We start from the raw sequence: 16,116 nt of genomic DNA, 5'->3' as shown, positions 1-16,116 counted from the left end.
CAGGGTTGATCTCCTTCAGAATGGACTGGTTGGATCTCCTTGCAGTCCAAGGGACTCTTAAGAGTCTTCTCACACATCACAGTTCAAAAGCATCAATTCTTCGGCGCTCAGCCTTCTTCACAGTCCAATTCTCACATCCATACATGACTACTGGAAAAACCAAAGTCTTGACTAGATGGACCTTAGTCGGCAAAGTAATGTCTCTGCTTTTGAATATACTATCTAGGTTGGTCATAACTTTCCTTCCAAGGAGTAAGCGTCTTAATTTCATGGCTGCAGTCACCATCTGCAGTGATTTTGGAGCCCAGAAAAATAAAGTCTGACACTGTTTCCACTGTTTCCCCATCTATTTGCCATGAAGTCATGGGACCGGATGCCATTATCTTCTTTTTCTGAATGTTGGGCTTTAAGCCAACTTTTTCGCTCTCCTCTTTCACTTTCGTCGAGAGGCTTTTGAGTTCCTCTTCACTTTCTGCCATAACAGTGGTGTCATCTGCATATCTGAGGTTACTGATATTTCTCCCGGCAATCTTGATTCCAGCTTGTGCTTCTTCCAGCCCAGCGTTTCTCATGATGTACTCTGCATAGAAGTTAAATAAGCAGGGTGACAATATGCAGCCTTGACATACTCCTTTTCCTATTTGGAACCAGTCTGTTGTTCCATGTCCAGTTCTAACTGTTGCTCCCTGATCTGCATATAGGTTTCTCAAGAGGCAGGTTAGGTGGTCTGGTATTCCCATCTCTTTCAGAATTTTCCACAGTTTATTGTGATCCACACAGTCAAAGGCTTTGGCATAGTCAAGAAAGCAGAAATAGATGCTCTTCTGGAACTCTCTTGCTTTTTCCATGATCCAGCAGATGTCGGCAACTTGATCGCTGGTTCCTCTGCCTTTTCTAAAACAAGCTTGAATATCTGGAAGTTCATGGTTCATGTATTGCTGAAGCCTGGCTTGGAGTGTGACAATAGATTTAAGGGATTAGATCTTATAGACAGAGTGCCTGAAAAACTAGGGACAGAGGTTCATGACATTGTATGGGAGGCAGTGATCAAGACCATCCCCAAGAAAAAGAAATGCAAAAAGGCAAAATGGCTGTCTGAGGAAGCCTTACAAATAGCTGAGAAAAGAAGAAAAGGAAAGATATACCCATTTTAATGCAGAGCTCCAAAGAATAGCATGGGGTGATAAGAAATACTTCCTCAGTGATCAACGCAAAGAAATAGATGAAAACAATAGAATGGGAAAGACTAGAGGTGTCTTCCAGAAAATTAGTGACACCAAGGGAACATTTCATGCAAAAATGGGCACAATAAAGGACAGAAATGGTATGCACCTAACAGAAGCAGAAGATATTAAGAAGAGGTGGGAAGAATACAGAGAAGAATTATACAAAAAAAGATCTTCATGACCCAGATAACCATGATGGTATGATCACCCACCTACAGCCAGACATTCTAGAATGTGAAGTCAAGTGGGGCTTAGGAAGCATCACTACAAACAAAGCTAGTAGAGGTGATGGAATTGCAGTTGAGCTATTTCAAATCCTAAAAGATGATGCTGTGAAAGTGCTGCATTCATTATACCAGCAAATTTGGAAAACTCAGCAGTCGTCACAGGACTGCAAAGGTCAGTTTTCATACCAATCCCAAAGAATGTTCAAATTACCACACAATTGCTCTCATCTCACATGCCAGCAAACTAATGTTCAAAATTCTCCAAGCCAAGCTTCAACAGTACGTGAACCATGAATTTCCACATGTTCAAGCTGGATTTAGAAAAGGCAGAGAAACCAGAGATCAAATTGCCAACATCCATTGGATCATCAAAAAAGCAAGAGAGTTCCAGAAAAACATCTATTACAGTTTTGTGAACTATGCCAAAGCCTTTGACTGTGTGGATCACAATAAACTGTGGAAAATTCTGAGAGAGATGGGAATACCAGGCCACCTGACCTGCCTCCTGAGAAATCTATATGCAGGTCAAGAAGCAGCAGTTAGAACCGGACATGGAACAACAGACTGATTCCAAACTGCGAAAGGAGTACATCAAGGCTGTATGTTGTCACCCTGCTTATTTACTTTATATGCAGAGTACATCATGTGAAATGCAAGGCTGGATGAATCACAAGCTGGAGTCAAGATTGCCAGGAGAAATACCAACAATTTCAGATATGCAGATGACACCACCCTTCTGGTAGAAAGCCAAGAGAAACTAAAGAACCTCTTGATGAAAGTGAAAAAGAAGAGTGAAAAAACTGGCTAAAAACTTATCATTCAAAAAACTAAGTTCATGGCATGTGGTCCCATGACTTCATGGCAAATAGATGGGGAAACAGTGGAAACAGTGACAGACTATTTTCTTGGGCTCCAAAATCACTGCAGATGGTGACTGCAGTCATAAATTTAAAAGACACTTGCTCCTTGGCAGAAAAGCTATGACCAACCTAGACAGCATATTAAAAAAGCAGAGACATTACTTCACCAACAAAGGTCCATCTAGTCAAAGCTATGGTTTTTCCAGTAGTCACATATGGATGTGAGAGCTGGACTATAAAGAAAGTTGAGTGCTGAAGAACTGATGCTTTTGAACTGCGGTGTTGGAGAAGACTCTCAAGAGTCCCTTAGACTGCAAGGAGATCCAACCAGTCCATCCTAAAGGAAATCAGTCATGAATATTCATTGGAAGGACTGATGCTGAAGCTGAAGTTCCAATACTTTGGCCACCTGATGGGAAGAACTGACTCATTGGAAAAGACCCTGATGCTGGGATAGATTGAAGGCAGGAGGAGAAGGGGATGACAGAGGATGAGATGGTTGGATGGCATCACGGACTCGATCGACATGAGTTTGAGATAGCTCTGGGAGTTGGTGAAGTACAGGGAAGCCTGGCATGCTGCAGTCCATCGGTATGCATAAGAGTCAGATGCGACTGAGAAAAGGAACCGAACTGACATCTCCCTGGTTCACAGATGGCCTCTTTTTCACTCTGTCTTGATGTGGCTGAAGCGGCGAGCAAGCCCTTTGGGGTCTTTCAGAAGGACCTTCATATTCTTCATCTGGAGGAACTCTCCCAAAGCCCCACCCCTAATACCATGGCTTTAGAGGTTTGCAAATCAATGTGTGAGTTGTGGGGCACGCAAACCTCCAAACACAGGGCCATGCCAGCCGATAAAGTGGGCCGTTCAGTCTCCTGCACCGAGAGAGAGGAGCGCAGAATCTCTTTCTCAGGTGGCTGGGAGGGAGCCTATCATAAGGTTCAGCTGTATGACTCTAAGAGCATTTAGATAAGCAGACCAGTTTTGTAAAAATGGGGCAATTTGTGGTTATCTTGACAGTTTTTCAGAAGCAATGAGATTGCTTGGTCTTAATTGCAGAATGTCATTTCTTTGTCTGGTTTCAAACCTAGTTACCAAGTAAGTGGTCTTTCAACACCTCCTTCATCACAGTCACTGATTGGTCTTGACTGGTGAAACATTCTGCAGGAGATATTAATGTTTGGTAGGAAATGTTAGAGTTTATCTGCCAACTTCCTGCTGCAACTTGTGGGTCTGTTGGTTTTGTTTTTTGTTTTTTTTTTTTGTTTTTTTAATTTTCAGTCTCCTTTTTTAGACAGAGGACATTTATTGACAGGGTCCAGATTTGCACTATCCCATCATCAGAATCCATTGACCACATGGTTATCTGGAGAACACAGTCTGTTTCTCCACTTTGGTTAGTCCCATGTGCCCTTGGCTGCAAGATGAGACACTGAATTATTTTAAAAGATTATGACTGCACAGTAGCAGTTAGGATCAGACAGGATACAAGTTCTTACTAGAAACAAAGTAATTATAATTCCTACTAATAGGTTGCAAAAGAAAGAGTCTATTAGAGTTCAAAACCAGGCCATGAAATCATGTTCCATTCCATCTGGATCTGTTCTAGAAAGCCAGATCAGCTTTTATTTTGCATGCGTGCTAAGTCACTTCAGTCATGTCCAACTTTTTGCAATCCTATGGACCAAAGGCCACCAGGCTCCTCTGTCCATGGAATTTCCCAGGCAGAATACTGGAGTGGGTTGCCATGCTCTCCTTGACCCAGCAATAGAACCCACATCTCTTACACCTCCTTCACTGATGGGTGGGTTCCTTACCACTAGCACCACCTGGAAAACCCCATCGTTTATGTTAACCAGTCACGAATTATTCTACCTGGCCAATAGTGAACCAGGTTGGAAAAACTGTTGGAAGTAAAATGAACTTCTTAGCTGGCCAAGAAGGAAACAAAGACTGTGCCCTCATCCATAACCAACATGAAACTAAGTTAAACTAATTTGTTGGACCAGAGCAGAGATCTGTGGCTTCTGATCAGAGACAAATTTTAGACCACCTTTTCTTGTTGGATTATTCCTACCACTAGAATGGGAGCCCCCAGAGTAGAGATGAAGGGGGAGTTGGTTACCTTGCCAGGCTTCTTGCAAGGTCTGCTGAATAGTCCATTCTTCCCTCATTCTAGATCTCTGAGCTTCTTTCTCAGAGAAGCAGTTTTCTGTAGGATTAGGTGTTTTAAAATTAGAAAGTCTCTAAAAGTTACTCCGTATACACAAGATAAAATTTCATAATACTCAGATGGAAGCATGTTGTCCACATAAAAAAAAAGTACCTTAGGCAGCGACTGCAGAGAACAGGATTAGAGAACAGTTTTAAGGTCCCTTAAAAACTTATAGCTCGAGTCACCATGTTATCTGGCAACCCCACTCCTGCGTGTGGAGCCAGAAAAACTGACTGAACTGAACTGAACTGATTGCACACTTGGCTTCCAGGAGGCACCAGCAGTAAAGAATCCCCCTGCCAATGCTGGAGACATGAGGCACAAGTTACATCCCTGGGTCAAGAAGATCCCCTGAAGGAGGAAAAGGCAACCCACTCAAGTATTCTTGCCTGGTGAATCCCATGGACAGAGGAGCCTGGTGGGCTCCAGTCCATGGGGTTGCAAAGAATCAAACATAACTGAGCGTGCACGCACAGAGGCATAGAGGCATTGCACACTTAACAGACTACAGTGTAGTGTAAACATAACTTTTCTATGCACTGGAAAACCAAAAAGGTTGTGTGACTTTATTGTGATATTCACCTTATTGCAGTGGTCTATACCCAAATCCACAGTATCTTGGAGGCGAGCCTGTAGATACAGGAAAGCATCATGCAGCCTTTCAGTTCACCTGTTTTTGCTGTTCAGTTGCTCAGTCGTGTCCTACTCTTCACGATCCCGTGGAATGCAACACACCAGGCTTCCCGTCCTTCACTGTCTCTCAGGGTTTGCTCAAACTCATGTCCATTGAGTCTTTAATGCCATCCAACTATCTCATCCTCTCTCACCCCTTTCTCCCACCTTCAGTCTTTCCCAGCATCAGGGTCTTTTCCAATGAGTTGGTTCTTCACATCAGGTGACCAAAGTATTGGAGCTTCAGCTTCAGTATCAATCCTTCCAATGAACATTCAGAGTTGATTTCCTTTTGTATTGACTGGTTTGCTCTCCTTGCAGTCCAAGGGACTCTCAAGAGTCTTCTCCAAAACCACAGTTCAAAAGCATCAATTCTTTGGCACTCAGCATTCTTTATGGTCCAAATCTCACATCCATGCATGAGTACTGGAAAAGCCATACCTTTGACTATACAGACCTTTATCGGCAAAACGATGTCTCTGCTTTTTAATAAACTGTCTAGGTTTGTCATAACTTTCCTTCCAAGCAGCAAGTGTCTTTTAATTTCATGGCTGCACTCACTGTCTCCGTGATTTTGGAACCCAAAAAAATAAAATCTGCCACGGTTTCCACTTTTTTCCCATCTATTTGCCATAAAGTGATGAGACCGGATGCCATGATCTTTGTTTTTTGAACGCTGAGTTTTAAGCTAGCTTTTTCACTCGCCCCTTCATCAAGAGGCTCTTTAATTCCTCTTCGCTTTCTGCCATTAGGTGGTGACATCTGCATGACTGAGATTATTGATATTTCTCCCAACACTCTTGCTTCCAGCTTCTGCTTCATCCAGCCCAGCATTTTGCATGGAGCAGTCTGCATATAAAGTAAACAATCAGGGTGATGATATAAAGTTTTGACGTACTTCTTTCCCAATTTTGAACCAGTCACTTGTTCCATGTCTCATTCTAACTGTTGCTTCTTGTCCTGCATACAGGTTTCTCAGAGACAGTACGGAGATCTTGAGTTACCATCTCTTTAAGAATTCTCCACAGTTGTGATCGACACAGTCACATGCCAATGGATGTTGGCAATTTGATCTCTGGTTCCTCTTGCCTTTTCTAAATCAACCTTGTACATATGGAAGATTTCGGTTCACATACTGTTGAACTTAGCTTGAAGGATTTGGGACATTGTCTTACTAGCATGTACAATACAGTAGTTTGTACAGTAATTTGAATGTTCTTTAGCACCGACTTTCTTTGGGATTGGCATGAAAACTGACCTTTTCCACTCCTGAGGCCACTGCTGAGTTTTCCAAATTTTCAGTTCACCTCCAGGGGGCACCAAAGTATAATTATAATAGAGCAAAAGGACAGGTGGGTGCCAATTTCAAAGGTGTGCCTTGTTTTATTGTCTGAAGTTACCTACTTCATGTCATCCTGAGGTTCAGGGTGGGGCAAAATATGCCATCATGGCACTTGGACTATTTTTAATTAAAGTAATTTAAGAAATGTCTGAGGCAAGAGGGACTTTTTTAAACATTCCTTTTTATTTTTGTATTTATTTTCAGCTGAGAAAGATCTTTATTACTGCGTTTGGGCTTTATCTCTGTGCAGACCGGGGGCTACCCGCTCGCTGAGGTGCTTGGGTGCTCGTGATGGTGGCGTCTCTTGTTGCAGAGCGCAAGCTCTAGGTGCACGGGCTTCGGTAGTTCCTGCTCTCAGGCTCCAGGACACAGGAAGAGGGTCATTTTGATCCCGCCTATCTCCCTAGAAGCAGGACATAAACTCCCCCAGGGAGAGGGGGATTCCTTGCAGCCTGTGTATCAGAGGATAGAGGTGGTGCCCTCAGACTGTCTGCTGGGAGAGCCATGGAGACCGAGGCCTATCGGCCAGTCCTTCCTGCAGGTGGGGTGGTTGCCTCAGTGGTATTTGTTCACTGGAATTGGCCCTCAGTACCCTCCTCTTGATAACCTGGGCTTTTATGGTAGGAGATGACACCCAGCCAGGGAGCAGTGGGGTCCACCGTAAGTATCAGCGAAACAAATGCCACCTGCCACATCAGTAAACAAAAGGTGGTGTAGTCGTCAACCCAGCACATTACAGCCACCAGGACCGCCCGTGATGAGCCCTAGAGGGAACCTAGGGTGGAAACAGCTTGCCCACCGTCAAGCCCTCAGTGGGTGCAGCCACCCCCAGGGGTCACCCTGACGGGACTCAAGATGGTGCACAGGATGCTAGCCGTAGGTAGCCGGGATGTATATCAAAGAGATGAATTCAGTGGTCCCAGACTCTTGCATCTCTCCATACCAAGAAACAAATTATAAATCCCTTAACTTGAGATGCCAGGTTTTTCTCTCACTAAGCAGCAGTCTTTTGATGTTCCTAACTACCTGGTCTTTGTTTCAAGTCTCCTCCATATCCTGGTTCCTCCCATCGCTCTTTGAGAGCAGTACCTCAGAGTGACTGGAGATGCTGTGTTTCAGGCTGTAGTTCTCAATTTTGTCCGCAAAATAAAACATCCCTCTCCACATTTATGTTGCGCAATTTTTTTCCAGTCGACGTGAGACACGCAATGCGATGATGCAGGCGTCCCCCGAGGAACCCTTTGCAGGGCCATCCTATCCACTTCCTCCCCTCCCTTCCTCTCTCCCCGACCCCACACCCAGTCTCTCTCTCCTTGCCCGCCTCCATGGAACTTTCCCGTTAAGCCCTCACACGCTTCTTTCTCCTCTGAGAAAGAAAGCTCTGAGGATTGCCTTTCCTCAGAAGAACAGGTTGAAATGAAGAAAAGAGGGAACACACAGCGATCTAACTAGACGGGGCCACCCCTCTGCTGTCAGACGGAAGGGCAAGCTCGACAGGACCACGTCCTCACAAGAGGCTCCAGCTGCCAAGTACTTCATTGCGGCTATTTTCAAGTGCCAGCCTCCGACTGTTCCTGTTTCCATCTGTCCTGTGATGAGGATGTTTGCATAACAGTGTTAACAATGTGGTCCTGTCAGAACCTTGAAAGCTTTCTTTAGACAAAGATAAAATAATCCCTGAGCTCCGCGCAGCTGTCAGAGCCCGTTTCATTCTGCGGATCTCCGAGGGACAGTTGCCTACGGGTGCTGGCCACCCGCGGCGAGAAGCTGTCTGGAGCCGAGGAACCTCTGGGGCTGCCGTCTAGACGCACTGTCCGGAGGTGAGCTGCTCTCGCTTGCGCTGGGTGGGAATGCTCTCCACTCCGTCTGGGCCGCTTCCTTCGTGGCAGGTGAGCACTGGGTCTGCTCTCTTTCAAGATCCAGGCCAGTCTGTTTGGAGGCCTCCATCTGGGAGCAGAAGTGGAATTTTAGACTGTGCCGCCTCTGATTTTTCTGTGTGCTTGGCTATAGCTGTAGCTGTTGTTTGTATGTGTATCACGTGGCTATAGCTTTAGCTGCTTTTATGCATGCCGTGTACGTGTGAGCCACTCATGGTCCCTCCTTTTCTGGGAGCCAGGCCACTCTGGAGCCTCTGTCTGGGAAAGGAGGTGGAACTGGGGGCTACGCCTCATCTGATTCTTCGTGGGACCATGTGTTTCTTATGCGTCAGTGCTTGCAATGACCAGCTGAGACATCTTTGGTGAATACAGGGCTCATGTTTGAGGACACCAGGGTATCCTTCCCTACTGCGTTGGTTTCACCTGTGGTGGAGTGTTGATTAAGATGTTCCCTTTTTGAGCTAGCTTTATCTTTTATCTGGGCAGGACTCAGCCTCCTCTCTCAATTGTCCTGCTATTTATATTTTGGAGTTTCTGTCCTCAGGCAATGAATTCAAATTACTCCCCCAGGGTGTCCATCTACCTCTTGCCTCATCTCTAAGTCGCTCGGTCAGTGGTGTCCCATTGTTTGAGACCCCGTGGACTGTAGCCCACCAGGCTCCTGTGTCCATGAGATTCTCCAAGCAAGAATACTGGAGTGGATTGCCATTTCCTTCTCCAGGGGATCTTCCTGACCCAGGGATCAAACCCAGGTCTCCCGCATTGAAGAAAGATGCTTTAACCTCTGAACCACCAGGGAAGCCCAGATTTTGGTAACAATTCCTTGCCTCTTGGTTTCCACTAAAAATTAAAGTTTTTAAGAGTTGGGGATTCTAATCTAAATATGCAATTGCAGCTACTAAAATAATAAAGCATTTCACTATACAGTAGATACATCTTACTCAAAATGTGGGATGTACATTTTGAGGAAAAAGGAGTTTTATGCACAGTTGGGCTGAGATTAGATTAAGCTTAATTGAGTAAGTGAATTTTATTATTAAAAGTAATTAGACTGTGCAGGACTAGATTTGTTTCCGCTTTGCTAACAGAACAAGTTTACTTAGAATAAAGTTACTTAGTAGAAGCTTTTAATAACAGATTGTGTAGATTTCCTTGCCTTTTAGTGATCTGTATTTGTTCTTAAATATTCACAGTGACCTATGATTCTGTATGACCAAATGTATTTTAAAACTTTTTGATACTTTTGATGAATTTCCTATCAAATTCTAAAGTGGTTTTTTGTTTGTTTGTTTGTTTACTTTGGCTAGCTTTGGGATGCTTCAGAGGGCCCTTGAGGCATCTCAGAAAGGGCTTCCCAGGTGGTGCTAGTAGTAAAGAACCTGCCTGACAATACAGGTAGACAAAAGATGCAAGTTAGATCCCTGGGTCAGGAAGACCCCCTGGGGGAGGGAACAGCAATCCGCTCCTGTATTCTTGCCTGGAGAATCCCATGGACAGAGGAGCCTGGCAGGCCACAGTCAGTAGGGTCACACAGAGTTGGACGTGACTGAAGTGACTTAGCACGCATACATAGTAAACTGACTAGAATTGATTGGTATGCTAAATTACATGGAAAGCATTGTGAAGTGAGTGATAAGCCATTTTATGGTACAAATAAATGCTATTAATACAGACATTCTAGAAACTATATAAAGCTTCTGAAATTTGTATATGCTCTGGCATAATGTTATAAGTTTAGCTGTTATCTTACAATGTTATATGTAACAACTTAGATAAACATCTTTGCTTGCCAAAAAGACTTCTAATCACATCTTTAACTTTGCCTTTTTAAGACCTTTCTCATTCACAGTCAGCAAAGTTGATACTTTTCAAAACTGCTACATCTTCAAGAAGAATAATAGACAGTTTGTTTTGACAAAACTAGGTTTCTGATAACTTCTAAATCATACTGTTAAACTAGGTAAGATATATTAATGGAAACTCCAAATTCATAAATGTTAGTAAAAAGGATCAGTCATATAGGACTGAGTAAACTGATGAATATGGTTAAAAAATTTTTGCCTAAAGTATTACTGGCTTTTAATCTGTGTTTCTCCTAAGGAAATCTTTCCCCCTAAGTATAGTTATGACACAGTCAGAAAGTTAAAATCAATAGAGAAGTATGGAAACTGGAACCCAAAGCCTAAGTCCAATTACAAATTACATAACAGCAGCGCCAAGGGTTTCATCAGGTTCAAATAATTGTAGATAAAGAGGGAAAGAGAATTGTGTTATTTATTAAAGATTCTAAGGAATATTCCCTGCCCAAGGCTGATCAGTTCCAATCCACGATCACTCTTCATTGCCCCTGTACAGCAGGAAGTAGCCAAGAATGGTCATCACCCCTTTCCCCACAAAACTGTGGAATGGACATTGAGAGTCAGGAACTGTCATAGTGTACAAGTCTGACTCCATATTAGATCTGTTTCTTTTACTCTAACCTTTGTATACTATTGCTTTTGCTGCAAGTTGATCACTAAAGGGATGTTGCCTACAGCTTAAAGCATACATAATGAACCGCCTCAGGCAACCCTATCCCCATGCTTGAATGTTAAGCTAAAATACCTTTGTTCAGCTCACAGGAACATCCTGACTCAGCCCACCTCTGAATGGCTTCAGGTAAGAAGGAATTAATATATCCCCTCCCAAATATGGCCCAAACCAGAAGATATTTGCAACAATTTATGTCCATGGAGTCACCAAGAGTCAGCAGACATGACTTAGCAACTGAACAACAACAAACAACCTATATTGCCCATCTTATAAAATTATCGTTTCTTACATTAACAAATGTGTGACTGAGAATATTAAAAATCAGAGACATTACTCTGCTGACAAATGTCCGTATAGTCAAGGCTATGGTTTTTCCAGTAGTCATGTATGGATGTGAGAGTTGAACTATAAAGAAAGCTGAGCACCAAAGAATTGATGCTTTTGAACTGCGGTGTTGGAGAAGACTCTTGAGAGTCCCTTGGACTGCAAGGAGATCCCACCAGTCCATCCTAAAGGAAATCAGTCATGAATATTCATTGGAAGGACTGATGCTGAAGCTCCAATACTTTGGCCACGTGGATGTGAAGAACTGACTCATTTGAAAAGATCCTGATGCTGAGACAGATAGAAGGCAGGAGGAGAAGGGGATGACAGAGGATGAGATGGTTGGATGGCATCACCAACTCAAGGGACATGAGTCTGAGCAAGCTCCAGGAGATGGTGAAGAACAGGGAAGCCTGTTGTGTTGCAGTCCACAGAGGTGCAGAGTCAGACACGACTGAGTGACTGAACAGCAAAGTCTTCCTCGCCACTGCAGCTGCTGACCTTCAGCATCCCCTGAAAGGAGTTTGTGGTGGAGATCAGGAGTGAGGTACTCCGTGCTCAGGGGAAAAATAATTAGCAGAACAGGCCTTCAGATAGTTAGATATTTTCAGAAGAAAGTCCAAAGTCTTGCATCTTCTCATATATAGAAAACCATTAAAATTACTGATGATGACATCTTCTTTGGCTGTTGAGATGAGAAATGCTTTTGGAAGTAAAAATGGAGTAGCCATGTCAGACTCAGATGCCATCAATCATCAATGTGGTGCCTTTATCAAGTTTACGATTAACCTCCTATCTGAACCTTTATTTCTTTTCTTGTTCAAAATGTGTTCTCCTGAAGATTGAGGAAATTGTAACCAAACAGGACCCTATAGAGCCTTGCCAGGACAGGCCCCCCTATACCCTCTGCTGTAGCTACTCTCTGAAGTTCCCAGATAACAGTATTTGATGCACATTTCCTGGGTTGTTTCACAGATGTGAAAGTGAAGTCGCCCAGTCATGTCCGACTGTTTGCAACCCCATGGACTGTAACCTACCAGGCTCCTCTGTCCATGGGATTTTACAGGCAAGAGTACTGGAGTGGGTTGCCATTTCCTTCTCTAGGAGATCCCGACCCAGGGATCGAACCCCAGTCTCTCCCATTATAGGCAGATGCTTTATCATCTGAGCCACAAGGGAAGTCACAGGTGTGAAAACCCCCCTGCAAATGGAAGACATTAACTACTTAATGACCATGAGCACATAGCCCCAGGCCTCCTGGAGCCTAAGAACTGATAATGTTAACTCCTGTGACACCACCCTGTGACCTCACTATCAGCCAGTCAGAGAATTGTGCACAGACTGATCACACACCCTGCACCCCCGCTTCCCCTGGCTTTTAAAAATGTTTTGCTAAAGCCCTTTAGGGAGCTCCGGGTTTTTAGGGCATGAGCCACCTCTTCTCCTTTCACTGCCCTGCAATAAAGCTTTCTCTGCTTCAAATCTTTCTCTGCTTTTGGTCTCACTCTGTGTTGGGCACACAGATTTGCACTAACAGTGTCACAGAAGGTGCTGAAGCAAATAGGCAATCTATTAGAAACAGAAAGCTTCTGGTGCCCAGGCTGCTCAGGGAAATTAACCTTTTATTCAGTAGCTCTACTTCTGACTGACAATAGCAACATTTTCAGCTCCCAGATGGCTTCAAAGTAAAGAAAAAACAAAATCCTATAGTGATGACATTATCAGTTGATCAGCTTAGATTACTCTTGATAATTTCATTTCGCTGCCAGTGATCAACTTAGGAAATAGCTGTGTGTTCCAGTTTTGAAATGAGGTGAAGCCTAAAATGTTCTTAAAATAGACCAAAAAGAAGTTTGTCCTTCCTCTTCTTCTCCTGGTGGTTATGATTAGATATGATTTGGGAAAAACTGCAACTTGTCTGGAGATGAAGCCGACACAGCAGGAGGGGGCAAGGGGGGAGACAAAGGAACTGAGTGTCTGGCCAGCACCCTGCACCCAGCTTCCGATATGGACAATTACACCTCCTTTTTATTGCACGTGAATTTCCACATCTGGTGGGGAAGCGGAGTGGAGTGCATGGGGGCAGGTATGATTTCCCAGCTTTGCTGAAGTGTTACTGACAGGTTAATCTTCATATGTTCAAGGTTTTACACCAAAATGATTTTGATCTGCATTTACATATGTATTAATTACCCTTAGGTCCTGAATGAACTGGTATTCCTCAGTGGCAGGTTTTCTGACATGTAAAAATGCGGTATTATAGAGAAGTCCCTGGCAGTCCAGGAAGATCCCACATGTGGCAGAGCAGTGAAGCCCGCAGCCACAACAACTGAGGCCCTGGAGCTCCATGCTCCCTCCGCAGCAAGAGAAGCCACCGCAAGGAGAAGCGTGCACAATGAAGTGAAAAGTAACCCCCACTCTTGGCAACTAGAGAAGCTTGAGTGCAGCAAGGAAGACCAGACACAGCTAAAAATAAAAAATAAACAAATAGTAAAATAGGGACTATTTTTAAATTAATTTATTTTTAATTGGAGGATGATTACTTAACAATATTGTGATGGTTTTTATCACATATTGACATGAATCAGCCATGAGTGCCCCTATCCTGTGAGAAAGCCCTTCTCCTGGATTGCCACTTAGAGCAGAATGTTCCAGAAGAAACACCTAAGGCTTCTTGTGTTTCATGACATTATCTCCCTTACCTTTCATCCCCTGGACATGTCCCAATTCCTGCAACACCGCTCTGTGGAAAGTGATGTCACCTGTAGGTGGGGTGACCCTAAGCAAGGAGGCTGGAGGTGGGAACGTCACCAGGGACTAGGCACCCAGGGGACTCCCTCAGACCCAGGATACTGCAGCCTTGGGACCCAAGCCTACCCAGGCTCCAGGGATGTCACACCAGCCTTGGTCACCATACCTGAGGGGAATGGAGCCAGCATTTCTTTTCCACTTTTTTAAGATATAATTTTTCCTTTTAATTGAAGGATAATTACAATATCGTGTTGGGTTTTGCAATACATCAACATCGCTCAGTCATAGGTGTACATATGTCCCCTCCCTCGTGAGCCTCCCTCCCGTCTACCACCCCATCCCACCCCTCTAGTTGTCACAGAGCCTGGTTTGAGTTAAGTCATACAGCAAATACCCAGTGGCCATCTACTTTATCTAGGCTAGTGTATACGTGTCCATGCTGCTCTCTCCATCAGTCCCACCCTCTCCTTCCTACTCCCAAAGTCCGTAAGTCTGTTCTCTATGTCTGTGTGTCCACTGCTGTCCTGCAAACAGGTTCATCAGTACCATCTTTCCAGATTCCATATATATGCAATAATGTATGACATTTACTTTTCTCTTTATGACATACTTAACTCTGCAGAATAGGCTCTATTTTCATTCACATCATTAGCACTGACTCAAATGCATTCCTTTTTCTGGCTGAGTAAAATTCCATTGTGTGTATGTAAGACAACTTCTTTATCCATTTATCTATCAATGGACATCTAGGCTGCTCCCATGTCCTAGCTATGGTAAATAGTGCTGCAATGATATATGTGTCGTTTTCAATTATGGCTTTCTCAGGGTATATGCCCAGTAGTGGGATTGTTGGGGCATATCGAAGTTTTATTCCTAATTTTTTTAAGGGATCTCCATGCTGTCTTCTGTAGTGGCTGCCTCAGTTTACATTCCCACCAATAGTGCAAGAGGGTTCCCTTTTCTCCATACCCTCTCTAGCATTTATTGTTTTTAGATTTTTTGATGATGGCCACTGGGACCAGTGAGAGGTGATATCTCACTGCAGTTTTGATTTGCATTTCTCTAATAATGAGATGGTGATGGCAGCGATGAAATTAAAAGATGCTTGCTCCTTGAAAGAAAAGCTATGACCAACCTAGATAGCATCTTAAAAAGCAGAGACATTACTTTGCTGACAAAGGTACATCTAGTCAAAGCTATGGTTTTTTCCAGTGGTCATGTACGAATGTGCGAGTTGGACCATAAAGAAAGCTGAGTGCTGAAAAATTGATGCTTTTGAACTGTGGAGTTGTAGAAAACTCTTGAGAGTCCCTTGGACAGCAAGGAGATCCAACCAGTCCATCCTAAAGGAAATCAGTCCTGAATATTCATTGGAAGGACTGATGCTGCAGCTTAAACTCCAATACTTTGGCCACCTGATTCGAAAAACTGACTTATTTGAAAAGACCCTGACATTGGGAATGATTAAAGGCAAGTGGAGAAGGGGACAAGAGAGGATGAAATGCTTGGATAGCATCACTGACTCAATGTAGATGACTTTGAGTAAACTCCGGGAGTTGGTGATGGACAGGGAGGTCTGGCGTGCTACAGTCCATGGGGTCGCAAAGAGTCAGACACAACTGAATGACTGAACTGTTCTGAACCTTTGTTGACAAAGTAATGTCTCTGCTTTTTAATATTCTATCTAGTTTGGTCATGCCTTTTCTTCCAAGGAGCAAGTGTCTTTTAAAATAGATGTCTTTTAAAAATAGACAGATAAAATAAGGGACAAATCTTGAGATTGTTGAGCCCCTGGATGGGAGCTGGCCTACTAGTTTTACAAGACAAAATAAATAGCACTAACATGAAACAAGAGCTGCAATTTGGTCACAGATTGATGAAGATATCAGTTTGCATTCTGGGATTAATTGCAGGAACTCTGAACTGCAATCTTTAAACTCTCACCCAGAGAGCAGACTTACGGCCTGGGACCTCTCCCCAACTGGGACTCCAAATGTGCGTGACAAGGGACTTCCCAGCACTCTTTGAGTCTGCATGTTGGTCAAAACCCAATTTGGTGACGTATCCTCTGCTGTTTCTATTTCTCTTTT

This window comes from Ovis canadensis, chromosome 9 (genome assembly GCF_042477335.2).
Source record: "Ovis canadensis isolate MfBH-ARS-UI-01 breed Bighorn chromosome 9, ARS-UI_OviCan_v2, whole genome shotgun sequence".
Classification (NCBI taxonomy): Eukaryota; Metazoa; Chordata; class Mammalia; order Artiodactyla; family Bovidae; genus Ovis; species Ovis canadensis.
Note: the sequence above shows the minus strand (reverse complement) of the source record.